Genomic DNA, 14,098 nt, shown 5'->3' on the forward strand with positions numbered 1-14,098 from the left:
GTTCTAACTGAAATTAGGAAAGAGAATTCAAGTTCACAGTAGAGTCTAGACCCTGTTTTAAATAAAAGAACATACATCTAAATTTGCACCCTAAACTACATGATACTATCCCTTTAAGTAAGTTTTGCTTGACAAATGCTATAGCAAATATAAACAAAAGCACACATTGTCTCTATTAGCTACATAAAAATGTAAAACCTTATGCTGTTCAACAGCAAATGATTAACTTTCACACTTTCAAAACATCTATTCTTTGTTGTACTCCTTGCTAATGTACTTCAGGAAAGTTAGGTGGTGTGATACCTGCAAACTGAACTGTCATTTGATTTTGATTTTAAATATTGGTGTTGTGGCTTAGCCCTCCAAACAAAACAAAACAATTCTTTTGCCCTTCAGGGGCTTCTCTTCAGTCCAGCCTCTGTGTCCTGTTTTCAGCACCTTTCTGTGCTCATAATAATATCTATGAATCTATGAATCTAAGGTCAGAAGGGACCATTATGATCATCTAGTCCGACCTCCTGCACAATGCAGGCCACAGAATCTCACCCACCCACTCCTGCGATAAACCTCTCACCTATGTCTGAGCTATTGAAGTCCTCTATTGAAGAATGGTTTAAAGACTTCAAGGAGCAGAGAATTCTCCAGCAAGTGACCCGTGCCCCATACTGCAGAGGAAGGCAAAAAACCTCCAGGGCCTCTTCCAATCTGCCCTGGAGGAAAATTCCTTCCTGACCCCAAATATGGAGATCAGCTGAACCCTGAGCATATGGGCAAGATTCACCAGCCAGATACCCAGGAAAGAATTCTCTGTTGTAACTCAGATCCTACCCCCATTTAACATCCCATCACAGGCCATTGGGCCTATTTACCATGAATATTTAAAGATCAATTAGTTGCCAAAATCATGTTATCCCATCATACAATCTCCTCCATAAATTTATCGAGTTTAATCTTAAAGCCAGATAGGTCTTTTGGCCCCCCTGCTTCCCTTGGAAAGCTATTCCAAAACTTCACTCCTCTGATAGTTAGAAACCTTCGTCTAATTTCAAGTCTAAACTTCCCGATGACCAGTTTATATCCATTTGTTCTTGTGTCCACATTGGTACTAAGCTTAAATAATTCCTCTCCCTCTCTGGTATTTATCTGTCTGATATATTTATAGAGAGCAATCATATCTCCCCTCAACCTTCTTTTGGTTAGGCTAAACAAGCCAAGCTCCTTGAGTCTCCTTTCATAAGACAGGTTTTCCATTCCTTGGATCATCCTAGTAGCCCTTCTCTGTACCGGTTCCAGTTTGAATTCATCCTTCTTAAACATGGGAGACCAGAACTGCACACAGTATTCTAGGTGAGGTCTCACCAGTGCCTTGTATAACGGTACTAAAACCTCCTTATCTCTACTGGAATCTTGGAGAGTCTTTCCCCTGCTCCTGTAAATAGCACTCACCCCCCAGGCTGGCTCCCCTGAGTACGTAGCCTCCTGCAGGCCCTGGCTCAGGGCCTCCAACAGGAGCCTACCCACTTCCTATGGTTCCACTCCCCAGACTGATCTCTCTCAGCCCTTCTGTGAAGCCCAGATGTCCATTGAGCTTTCACCTGACATGCTTAGTTCTACCCCCTTAGGTTGGGAGGCAGCTAATTAATTATGGTACAGGTGGGGCTGGCCCATTCTCCCTTTGTAGGGGCCACTCACCTTGTGACAGGTCAGCGAACCAGCCTCTGTTAAATCAATCTAAATAGTGGTGGTTTCTTTTACCTGTGAGAAATAGTCTCTTTCCCGTCTCCAGGTTGCCACAGAAAAGTAATTACAATTTTTTTTGAAGTATCTGGTGTGATTACAACTGTTCAATTGTACAAAACAGCTGACCGGGACACTCAAAATGCAAATAATTGCCTCTCTTTTGATCAATGGCTGGATGAAAGTTAACAAATCATTCAGATAACTATAAATTAAGATTTTTAGAAGGCCAATGGCCAGACTGTGGCACATTTCCCTACACACTTTCAGGATCTGAAATATGTAATAGACCCCTAGCAGCCACTAGGCAGAGGACTAAAACCTACTAGCCTACCTCCCAGAACCCACTTCCAGCTGCTGGGAATGGAGTGAGTGCCAAGATGCTTATCAGGGCTCTGCCCTATATCCTGTTGGGAGGGTTCATCTTTCATGCCCGCCTCTGTCTAGTGGGTGGGATAAGTATGAAACTCTCTTAACCGCATCTAGCTGCAGGAAAGAAAAAAGACCTCGCTCTCTACACCCACAACCTGTGAGCCTCCTAGCTCATGTGGGATGATGGGTCTCTACTACTCTACCTGGGCCTTTCATTTTTCTGGTGCTCCTCCCCCATGAATACTTCAGTACTAGCTTTCACTTCTGCTCCTGCCCGCTCAGAGGGGACAACAAAGTTAAAATTGACAAGATTTTTGACTGCTGTCATAGGGCTCTAAATAGTAGCAGGGAATTACAGGGTAAATCTACTGCTCATATCTTTCCCAAGCAGCAGAAGACCCTGGAGTTGTCTGACTGCAGAAATAAGAAGACAACACTGCCTCAGTTCACACTTGGATTATCATTGCAATCAAAAGGGCTAGAAACTTTTGTTTTTAAATGAACACTTAAAATTCTTCCAAAAACTGGTGGTGTAATCTCTTCACTCATTGGGGGAAAGCATGCAATCAAATCTTTTTTTTAACCTTGGTTACATTTTTTCCAAATAACAGACTGAAAAACATCAGAATAACATTGATTAATAATGGAACAATGTGAAAAGAAGGAATCCTCCCATTTTGCTCAGCAGCAGTGAAGATAACCAGATCTAATCTAAGGATATTTAAGCACTGCTACAAGCTATATATGACTCATAACATGCCTGTCATCGAAAACTGTTTAAAATACAGCCTGGGTTAAATAAACAAAGACTGATCATGACTGTAAGCAGCAGTGTTCAGCTGGGTTCAGTTGCTGCATGGCCAAAGGTCTTGTTGGATGAATATTTAAACAATGCATTTAGCCCCATGACCTTGGACTCTGTTAAAGAAAATTCCATGAGACCTCAGAGGTCTGATCTTCCACAACTTCCCTGGAAGGGAAGTTTGAGAACCATTTTTTGAAAGAACAATATGAATAGACAGTAAGGGAAACTGAAAATTTTTAAAGCCAGGTTGAAGAAAAGTTGTAAAATTAATAAAACTGGAAAACATTGAGGGAGAAACGTCAATAAACAGTGAAATTGCAGTATGCTTATGGGGTGGGGGGGAAGAAACAATGGCAGAATCAAAATAAAGCCCATTATGTGTGCCCATTAGGAAAACTTGTAAAACCTAGATGTAAAATGCCATGCAGATGATGTAGACTCGTGTTGCAGTAACCTAAATAGAGACCAATGTATACTACAAAATGTGTATACTGTACTTCTATTTAGGATATATGTTTCACAGGAGGGCTTGTGAGAAATGAATGTTTTAAACTCAGTTGTGATCCTAAAATAAAAGGTGCTACAGAAATGCAAGATGAGAACAGGCACAATTTCCTTCACTGCTACAAAGCTCAAACTGTGACAAGTCTTTGTTAAGAACAATGACAGAAGCAAATCCTGCGAGTGCTTAAAGTAGATCGAGCACAGAGAAACACTAGCAAGGGAGAAGTCCCCTTGACGCTGCACCTACCTTTTTATTTTTATAGCCATGGATTCAATCATTGCAAACATCAATACTGGGGATCTGGTGACCACAGAAACCGTTCATTGACTGGCCTCTTGAGTATGAAGATTTTGGCTCTCACAGGAAATCTAGGCAAACTTCGAGAGAGTGATGAGGAGCCGTCTGTGATCATATTCATATTAATGATACAGAGGAGGTGTAATGCAGAAAAAAGGGAGAAACTGAGGCTGAGGACACAGAAAGCTAAATGACTGCTTTGCATCCAGTCTTCACTACAGGAGATCTTGGCGAGGAGAACTGTGACAAAACTACTCTTTTTAGACAATAAAGATAGTGTACTGTTGCAGGCTCCTGGAACAAATATGTAACGCTGGGTACTACACTGCAATTAACAACCTGCAGCGGGCCCATGACAGCTGACTTGGGCTCCCGGGGCCCAGGCTAAGGGGCTGTTTAATTGCAGTGTAGACGTTCAGACTCAGGCTGGTGCTCAGGCTCTAGGACCTTGTGAGGTAGGAAGGTTCCAGAGCTCAGGCTGCAGCCCAAGCCAGAACATCTACACTGCAATTAAACAGCCCCTTAGCCTGAGCCCCATGAGCCCGTGTCAGCTGGCAGAGCCAGCTGTGGGTTTTTAATTGCAATGTAGACATGCCCTTAAAGAACAGGACCGGAAGGTATGCAATCAAGAGTTCTGAAGAATTTAGGAATAAGTGACTGAGCTGCAAACACAGATATGATTAAAACAAAACTACTGTATTGGAGAACTGGAGCGCAGTAAGTGCACCTATCTTCTGAAGGCGCTGGTTAGATCTTGGAAATAAATGGCCAATGTAAGACTTCCTTCAGTATCTGGAGAATTGGCTGAAGCCAATTCATAACTGAATAATAAAACAATCAAATGAATGCAATACAAAGTGGACAAACTAACACAGCATTAACAGAAAATCATGCTTCTAATTTACTAGAATTCCTTCTTAGGTTTTTGAGCAGCATCCTTCACTTCAGTATGTAGGCACTTCCCAGGTAAATTCTATCTGCATAGTGAGATCCCTAGAGGACTTCATGAAGTTTTCTGCTCTTCTTCCTCTGGTTACAGGAAGCTCTGCTTTGTTTGGGAGGGTGCTGAGGAAATTTTTGCTATTTTTTGTTCTCTATCCAGTATTGGTGAAAGAGCTTTCCGGCAGCATACTCTAGAAGTCAGCAGCTGCAGAGCACCATTAAAGTGGGGGGTCATATATTTATCACTCCACCACCTGTGCTTCCCTTCTCAGGAACCACCACCATCAGCCATAGGGTAACCAGGTGTCCGGTTTTGGACTGGAACACGCAGTCGAAAACGAATCCTGATGGCTCCGGTCAGCACTGCTAACTGGGCTGCTGAATGACTGATTTGCGGCACCACAGCAGTGCTGGCAGGGTCCCTGCTTGTGCCGCGCAGTGGCCTGCATGGCTCCCAGGTCTGGAAGCAGCCGGTAGGTCCAGCTCCTAGCCTTAGGGGCTGCCAGGGGGTTCTGCGTGCTGCCCCCCACCTGCAGGCACAGCTCCCATGGGCTGGGTCAGGGCAGGGGAGGAACTCGTGCCACTCGCGAGTGCTCCACAGGCGGCTGTTGAGGGGTCGTGTGGCATGTGCCTCTCCCGCTGCTGCCCGGCCCTCTTCTCCTTATGTGGCTGGGCTGGAGCTGTGGCCCGTGCCCTGCTGCGAACCACGGTCTGTCGCCCCATCGCCAGCACCAGAAGTTGGAGGTATGTGTATCCCCATCTCCGAGTGCTGGGAATGGGGCTCCATCCCCCTCACTGCATCCCTCCACGCCCCAAGCCCCCCGCACTCCCATCCCCCCATCATTGCATCCCTCCCCGTCCCAACTCCCCCGCACCTCCATCCCTCCATCACTGCATCCCTCCCCGTCCTAACCCCCCTGCACCCCATTCCCCCCATCATTGCATCCCTCCCCCATCCCATCCCACCCTGCCCCCTGCACCTACCCATCCCAGCCCTGTACCCCTTACAGTGCTCTCCCACACATCCTCTCCACCTCCCAGAGCCGCCAATCCATGTCCCTCACCCCCCGCACTCCTGCACCCCATTCACCTCCACAAACTGCTGCACTCCCATTATGTCCCTATATACCCCTGTCCCCCCCACATCCTGAAGCACCTGTAGCCTTCTGCCTCCCCCTGCATCCCCATCCATCCCACATACCCCCAAACCCCCTCCTCTCTTCTTCACTGACCCCTCTCACCCTCACCCTGTTCTCGTCCTTGGCCTCTTTCCCTCTGCATCCTCTCTCCTTCACCCCCAATCCCCCATCTTTTCCCCTCCAGCTCACCCTCCTCCCCTCCTGGCTGGGTGATTTAGGCAGCCCCTGGAAAAGTGTATGAAAACATGTCTCTATGTAGGCAAGTGTATGCATGCATCATCGTATGTACGTAAGAGACTGTGTGTCTTTGTGTAGGAAGGTGCATGTATTGCTGCATGTGTGTATACCTGCGTGAATAAAATTTGCAGCCTAACTCTTTGACTTTTATTCCTTTTGCTGGCTTGCACGCAAAAAAATTGATGACCCAAAATATGTGTGTATTCATTTCATAACAAGAGAAGGGAACTCTAAAAGAAATGTATTATTTTTTTAAAAGTGAATGTTATTGACTAGTAACTGCAGAAGAGCCAATGTATCATACAATTCTTCCCACCTTTGTCTCTACATTATAAGCTCTTTGTTGCAGACTCTGTCTTTTTATTTGTATGTCCAGCACCTACCACCCTGGAGTCCTGATCTTAGTTCGGGTCTCTAGGCACTAAGCAACAATTGTAATAATAAATAATGTGGAAGTATATGTGTTAGCACATGCTAGATGTGTACACTTGAATACACGTGTGTATCTGCATGTAGGCGTGGGAGTCAGTTTCTACAGATTTATTTTTATAGGTATCTGGACAGGTGTGCATGGTTGTGCTCTATGGATTTGTATCTGGGCTTCGGGAGTGGGCCTTTAATGGATCCATTGCAGCAGTGATAACGTGTGGTCCTAATTTCACACACAAAATTACAATAACTTTAGTGAACAAAAAGCATGGAGCTGGTTACGAAAAACGGGAAGAGGGGAGGGAAAGAATCATGAAAACTTTGTGAAATTTCATTTTTTTTGAAATTACCCTTTGTGAATATTTTGCTGCCAGCTCTAGCATCCTGTAACAAATATCATCTGAATTTAGCATAATACATCTGTCAAAACAATAAATATGCTTGTTTGGGCCTTGCAGTGTAAATGAACATGAGAGAGAGGGTGGGGGAGAGCAAGCGACGGAGGGAGGGGGGATGGAGTAAGTGGGGGGCAGGGACTCAGGTAGGGGCGGGACCTCAGGGAAGGGGTGGGGCAGTGGGCCCGGCAAGGGTGTTCAGGTTTCTGCAATTAGAAAGCTGGCAACCCTAACCAGCAGCCTGCCCCCATGGCCCATGAGCCCTTACATCCATTCCCTCCCAGGAGCCTCAGTCCTCAAGGGAGCCCCCCTAACAACCCTTCCCAGGAGGGAGCCCCTACCTACCCCATCCTGCTCCTTATGCACATTGGGTGACAGAGTCCATCCTGCTTCCTGGCCGGTCCCCAGTGCTGAGAGGAGCCACCACAGTTTCTGCAGCCAGCGAGTAAGGCCTGGCCCATAGCACAGTCCACGCTATGCATGCAGAGTGGGATCCAGTTACTGGCCATGGTGCACTCCCACCTGCAACATGCGTGGCCGCTAGTTACAAGAACATTGTGCACGTGGCCAAATGCTTGTGCGGCAAAACACCTGGCAATTTACAAGTCTTGACCAGCAACTGACAAGACAGTAGAGAAAAACCCAGCCAAACTGGTCAAAAATTCGCCAGACAGCAGCCCTATTTTCTATGTACGTGCTTAAAAGTGGTCAAGCCATGGCTCAGGTGGCTCCCCCAGCTCTGCAACTTATGCTAGAAGTGCCTAAAGAAGTTAGTCCATGTCTCTCTGGGAGATCACTTCATAACCAGTGAGTTAAGAACACTATTTCCAGCTCTCAGTATAATGTGTATTTTATCCTAGAGAAGTGAAGCTGTGTTCGAGATTCATTGATGAAAGGGTAGCCAAAAATACAGCTGGGCCCTGATTCACTGCTGGTCTCAAACTGGTGCTGGAAGCCAACTGAGAGCCTAGCAGGAAACTGAGGACAAGGAATAATCTGCATATTATATCTGACCTACCCTAATAGTTGTCTCTGTGCTTCCCTGGAATACTGTGCGTCACCAGTTTGTTATATTCTGGACCACCATATTAGAACAGAAGCCAGTGATCAGAACCAGCTGAAAGTATCATGTTCTGAAGGCGAATGGGGAAGAAGGAAGCTAGTTTAAACTAAGCCCTTGCTGAACGCCCCCTCGAAGCCTGGTTAATGGAGATATTTAATCACATACTGCTGAAGTAGGTGGAATTTTAATGATTTCATTTGCAATTCACCAGTAACAAAGCCAAACAAAACAGAAGTAATTGCAAAAGATACCACATGCACTTTCAATTATCTATATTTACACACTAATGTATATAAATTAACAAAGTAATGCAATTGGTTCATGGACAGTCATTACCTCTTCAGGATTTCCAACAGAATATTCACACATGTGAACTAAGCAGAAAAAAAGGCAAAGAATGAGAAAGTCCTCTTACTGCTAGCATTTTGACTATTTAAAATGGCATTTGATATAATATATTGGATATAATAAGCTACATTAAGATAACACTAATGTTACTTGGTTAAGCACTCTAAAGTCAGGATATGCTGTTGAAGTTGGATGTGCAAACCTTCATGCTGATCTCATTATGAGGCAATCTTTAATTACATGGTCACATTGAATTTCTCAAATAAAATATTATACTTTTTACCTACAACTTTAAATATTTAAGTATAGCATCTTGTACTATTGGAATACACAGAGTATTACAGAGACAACCAGAGTCTATGAAAGGCATTTGCAAAAAGTACATAGTAAAACCAGTTACCCAGCATTTTCTACATACTAAATCTTCACTAGTACTGTCACAATTATTGACATACATAGCCAACCTAACTCTGTTGCTAAATTACCTTCTCAGCGAATGGCTTCATTCACCAATTTGTACCCAAGGAAGGCTGAACTGTGGTCGAAGAGGATTATAATTCCTATGTTATAGTACCATTGCAGCAGAAGTTTTGAAACCAGCTTAATAAACGTAAGTTAATGAGGACTTTGAGAGAAAACTTGCACTTTTGAGTCTCCTTGAATATGCAGTCAATAGTAAGTTTCCATTTTTGTACATCTTTCATACATACCACTGAGCTGCCAAAGCTCAACTGTGAGACACAATGTGGAACAAAGTCCGCCAAATGAAGGACATACAAAAAGTATTCATGCAAGAAACTCAAAATTATGTGGGATTTACTCCTTGAGTTTAAATAATTTTTATAACCTCAGTTACAAGTTTCTTTATTTCTGATGCAAATAATTTTCAACATCAAAAGTGAGAGGACATCAAATTTATGTAGAAAGCAGGTAACAGACTAAAATGAGTGATGTCTCTTGAAATGAGGAACAATTGAGAGAGATACTTCCAGACAAATAAGATTAAACAGCAAAAATTTAGAGTGTAAAGATCATAGAATCATAGAATATCAGGGTTGGAAGGGATGTCAGAAGGTCATCTAGTCCAACCCCCTGCTCAAAGCAGGACCAATCCCAACTAAATCATCCCAGCCACAGCTTTGTCAAGCCTGACCTTAAAAATCTCTAAGGAAGGAGATTCCATCACTTCCCTAGGTAACCTATTCCAGAGCTTCACTACCCTCCTAGTGAAAAAGTTTTTCCTAATATCCAACCTAAACCTCCCCCACTGCAACTTGAGACCATTACTCCTTGTTCTGTCATCTGCCACCACTGAGAACAGTCTAGATCCATCCTCTTTGGAACCCCCTTTCAGGTAGTTGAAAACAGCTATCAAATCCCCCCTCATTCTTCTCTTCTGCATAATCCCAGTTCCCTCAGCCTCTCCTCATAAATCATGTGCTCCAGCCCCTTAATCATTTTTGTTGCCCTCCGCTGGACTCTTTCCAATTTTTCCACATCCTTCTTGTAGCGTGGGGCCCAAAACTGGACACAGTACTCCAGATGAGGCCTCACCAATGCCGAATAGAGGGGTGTGATCACGTCCCTCAATCTGCTGGCAATGCTCCTATTTATACAGCCCAAAATGCTATTAGCCTTCTTGGCAACAAGGGCACACTGTTGACTCATATCCAGCTTCTCGTCCACTGTAACCCTAGGTCCTTTTCTGCAGAACTGCTGCGTAGCCACTCGGTTCCTAGTCTGTAGCGGTGCATGGGATTCTTCCGTCCTAAGTGCAGGACTCTGCACTTGTCCTTGTTGAACCTCATTAGATTTCTTTTGGCCCAATCCTCTAATTTGTCTACGGCCCTCTGTATCCTATCCCTACCCTCCAGCGTATCTACCTCTCCTCCCAGTTTAGTGTCATCTGCAAACTTGCTGAGGGTGCAATCCACACCATCCTCCAGATCATTAATGAAGATATTGAACAAAACCAGCCCCAGGACTGACCCTTGGGGCACTCCGCTTGATACCGGATGCCAACTAGACTCCATATCTGAAAATTTACACATTTTTTAGAAATATTTGTCACTGTTTCACTTTTATTGTAAATGTGAATGGGGTTTTTATCTTTCTACAGCAATTGTCATTATACTAGTACTTCCCAGGAGGAGTTCCCGTTACAGCTTGCAGATTAAGACCAAAGAAATATAGCTCCCACAACTGTACGAAGAAATAAGGTAAACTGCTTTAAAAAAAATTTAAAAACAAAACAACATACATAAAAGAAGTGTTCATAATTCACATAGTCAAATGGAAACCATATCAGAGTCCTAATCTACATCATTGCATTGTCTAGCTAGCTTCTTATTTGATTGGTCAGTTACTTTGTTTTAACTTTTTTAAATAAAAAAGCTCAGTAAAAATATTATCCTTTGTATTTTAGAATAAATAAAATGTATTGTTTATATTATGGTCCCCCTTAATGATAAAATATATTGTTATTCGTATTCCTTGTATTTCTGTCGACCCCTCCTTCCCCCGAGTCCCAGTCACGGACCAGGACCCATTGTGCTAGGTACTGTACAAACACAGAACAAAAAGATGGTCTCTGCCTCAGTGATCTCACAATCTTGTTTTATAGAACCTTGAAGGGTTTATACTCTTTATTGAAGTTGCTACACAAAACACTAAAGAAGACACAATCCTTGCTGTTAGAACCTGCAGTTGAAGATCCCATTCCTGCAAACACTTCAGTGAATGCTTAGCTTTACTCATGGGAGGAATGTTATGCACATGTTGAAGAGTTTGCAGATCAGGGTCTAAATAAAAACAAGTCATAACAAATGGATAAAAGAAAAGGGATGGGAATGGTGAAAGAAGGACAAGAGTTACAAGATTTGTGTGGCTGCTTAAAGAGTAATGTAATCATCTTACTAAGTTTGTAAACTGTGATTTTTGGCAAGGGATTGTTTTGTTTAAGCTAATGTTTATTTATATTATAAAAACTTAAAATATTGTTTTGTGGACACACACTAGTATTGGAATGGGGGAGGAGAAGAAAGGGGGATGGGTAAAGGCAGTAGGGAGCTGATGGGAGATAGGAATAAATGTAGGGAAAGGATAGGGCAGGAGGAAGAGTTGAGGTCAGGGAGATGAAATGTGCAGTGGTAAGAGAAGGCAGGATGAAGACAATATAATCAAATATATATTCCTCGTCCATCCTCCCCGTGGAAAGAAAAGGCCTGGGTAGAGACCGTCGAATCGTGGAAGTCAACGAATGGCTACGCAGGTGGTGTTGAGAGAAGGCTTTGGATTCCTTGACCATGGAATGGTGTTCCAAGAAAGAGAAGTGCTAGGCAGAGATGGGCTCCACCTAACGAAGAGAGGGAAGAGCATCTTCGCAAGCAGGCTGGCTAACCTAGTGAGGAGGGCTTTAAACTAGGTTCACCGGGGGAAGGAGACCAAAGCCCTGAGGTAAGTGGGGAAGTGGGATCCCGGGAGGAAGCACGAGTAGGAGTGCGTGAGAGGGGAGGGCTCCTGCCTCACACTGAGAAAGAGGGGCGATCAGCGGGTTATCTCAAGTGCCTATACAAATGCACAAAGCCTGGGAAACAAGCAGGGAGAACTGGAAGTCCTGGCAAAGTCAAGGAATTATGATGTGATTGGAATAACAGAGACTTGGTGGGATAACTCACATGACTGGAGTACTGTCATGGATGGATATAAGCTGTTCAGGAAGGTCAGGCAGGGCAGAAAAGGTGGGGGAGTTGCACTGTATGTAAGAGAGCAGTATGACTGCTCAGAGCTCAAGTAAGAAACTGCAGAAAAACCTGAGAGTCTCTGGATTAAGTTTAGAAGTGTGAGCAACAAGGGTGATGTCGTGGTGGGAGTCTACTAAAGACCACCAGACCAGGGGGATGAGGTGGATGAGGCTTTCTTCCGGCAACTCGCAGAAGTTACTCGATTGCACGCCCTGGTTCTCATGGGAGACTTCAATCACCCTGATATCTGCTGGGAGAGCAATACAGCGGTGCACAGACAATCCAGGAAGTTTTTGGAAAATGTAGGGGACAATTTCCTGGTGCAAGTGCTGGAGGAACCAACTAGGGGCAGAGCTCTTCTTGACCTGCTGCTCACAAACTGGGAAGAATTAGTAGGGGAAGCTAAAGTGGATGGGAACCTGGGAGGCAGTGACCATGAGATGGTCGAATTCAGGATCCTGACACAAGGAAGAAAGGAAAGCAGCAGAATACGGACCCTGGACTTCAAAAAAGCAGACTTTGACTCCCTCAGGGAACTAATGGGCAAGATCCCCTGGAAGAATAACAAGAGGGGAAAAGGAGTCCAGGAGAGCTGGCTGTATTTTAAAGAATCCTTATTGAGGTTACAGGGACAAACCATCCCGATGTGTAGAAAGAATAGTAAATATGGCAGGCGACCAGCTTGGCTTAACAGTGAAATCCTTGCTGATCTTAAATACAAAAAAGAAGCTTACAAGAAGTGGAAGATTGGACAAATGACCAGGGATGAGTATAAAAATATTGCTTGGGCATGCAGGAGTGAAATTAGGAAGGCCAAATCACACCTGGAGTTGCAGCTAGCAAGAGATGTTAAGAGTAACAAGAAGGGTTTCTTCAGGTATGTTAGCAACAAGAAGAAAGTCAAGGAAAGTGTGGGCCCCTTACTGAATGAGGGAGGCAACCTAGTGACAGAGGATGTGGAAAAAGCTAATGTACTCAATGCTTTTTTTGCCTCTGTCTTCACGAACAAGGTCAGCTCCCAGACTACTGCACTGGGCAGCACAGCATGGGGAAGAGGTGACCAGCCCTCTGTGGAGAAAGAAGTGGTTCGGGACTATTTAGAAAAGCTGCATGTGCACAAGTCCATGGAGCCGGATGCGTTGCATCCGAGAGTGCAAAAGGAGCTGGCAGATGTGATTGCAGAGCCATTGGCCATTATCTTTGAAAACTCATGGCAATCCGGGGAAGTCCCAGATGACTGGAAAAAGGCTAATGTCTTGCCGATCTTTAAAAAAGGGAAGAAGGAGGATCCTGGGAACTACAGGCCAGTCAGACTCACCTCAGTCCCCGGAAAAATCATGGAGCAGGTCCTCAAAGAATCAATCCTGAAGCACTTACATGAGATGAAAGTGATCAGGAACAGTCAGCATGGATTCACCAAGGGAAAGTCATGCCTGACTAATCTAATTGCCTTCTATGACGAGATAACTGGCTCTGTGGATGAAGGGAAAGCAGTGGACATGTTGTTCCTTGATTTTAGCAAAGCTTTTGACACGGTCTCCCACAGTATTCTTGCCAGCAAGTTAAAGAAGTATGGGCTGGATGAATGGACTATAAGGTGGATAGAAAGCTGGCTAGATTATCGGGCTCAACGGGTAATGATCGATGGCTCCATGTCTAGTTGGCAGCCGGTATCAAGTGGAGTGCCCCAAGGGTCGGTCCTGGGGCCGGTTTTGTTCAATATCTTCATAAATGATCTGGAGGATGGTGTGGATTGCACCCTCAGCAAGTTTGCAGATGACACTAAACTGGGAGGAGAGGTAGATACGCTGGAGAGTAGGGATAGGATACAGAGGGCCGTAGACAAATTAGAGGATTGGGCCAAAAGAAATCTAATGAGGTTCAACAAGGACAAGTGCAGAGTCCTGCACTTAGGATGGAAGAATCCCATGCACCGCTACAGATTAGGGACCAAATGGCTCGGCAGCAGTTCTGCAGAAAAGGACCTAGGGGTTACAGTGGATGAGAAGCGGATATGTGTTAACAGTGTGCCCTTGTTGCCAAGAAGGCCAATGGCATTTTGGGATGTATAAGTAGGGGCATTGCC

At 44.5% G+C, this 14,098-nt stretch overlaps 1 protein-coding gene and 1 long non-coding RNA gene across 2 annotated transcripts in view; both read right to left on the reverse strand.

Moving 5' to 3' along the window:
- ARHGAP6 (Rho GTPase activating protein 6) overlaps nt 1-14,098 on the reverse strand; it is a 499,309-nt gene that overhangs the window by 458,417 nt on the left and 26,794 nt on the right. The gene's annotated exons all lie outside the window — the stretch shown is intronic.
- LOC142072940 (uncharacterized) overlaps nt 1-14,098 on the reverse strand; it is a 46,553-nt gene that overhangs the window by 8,806 nt on the left and 23,649 nt on the right. The window lies entirely within an intron of this gene.

The sequence above is a fragment of the Caretta caretta genome, chromosome 1 (assembly GCF_965140235.1).
Source record: "Caretta caretta isolate rCarCar2 chromosome 1, rCarCar1.hap1, whole genome shotgun sequence".
In the NCBI taxonomy this organism is placed as follows: domain Eukaryota; kingdom Metazoa; phylum Chordata; order Testudines; family Cheloniidae; genus Caretta; species Caretta caretta.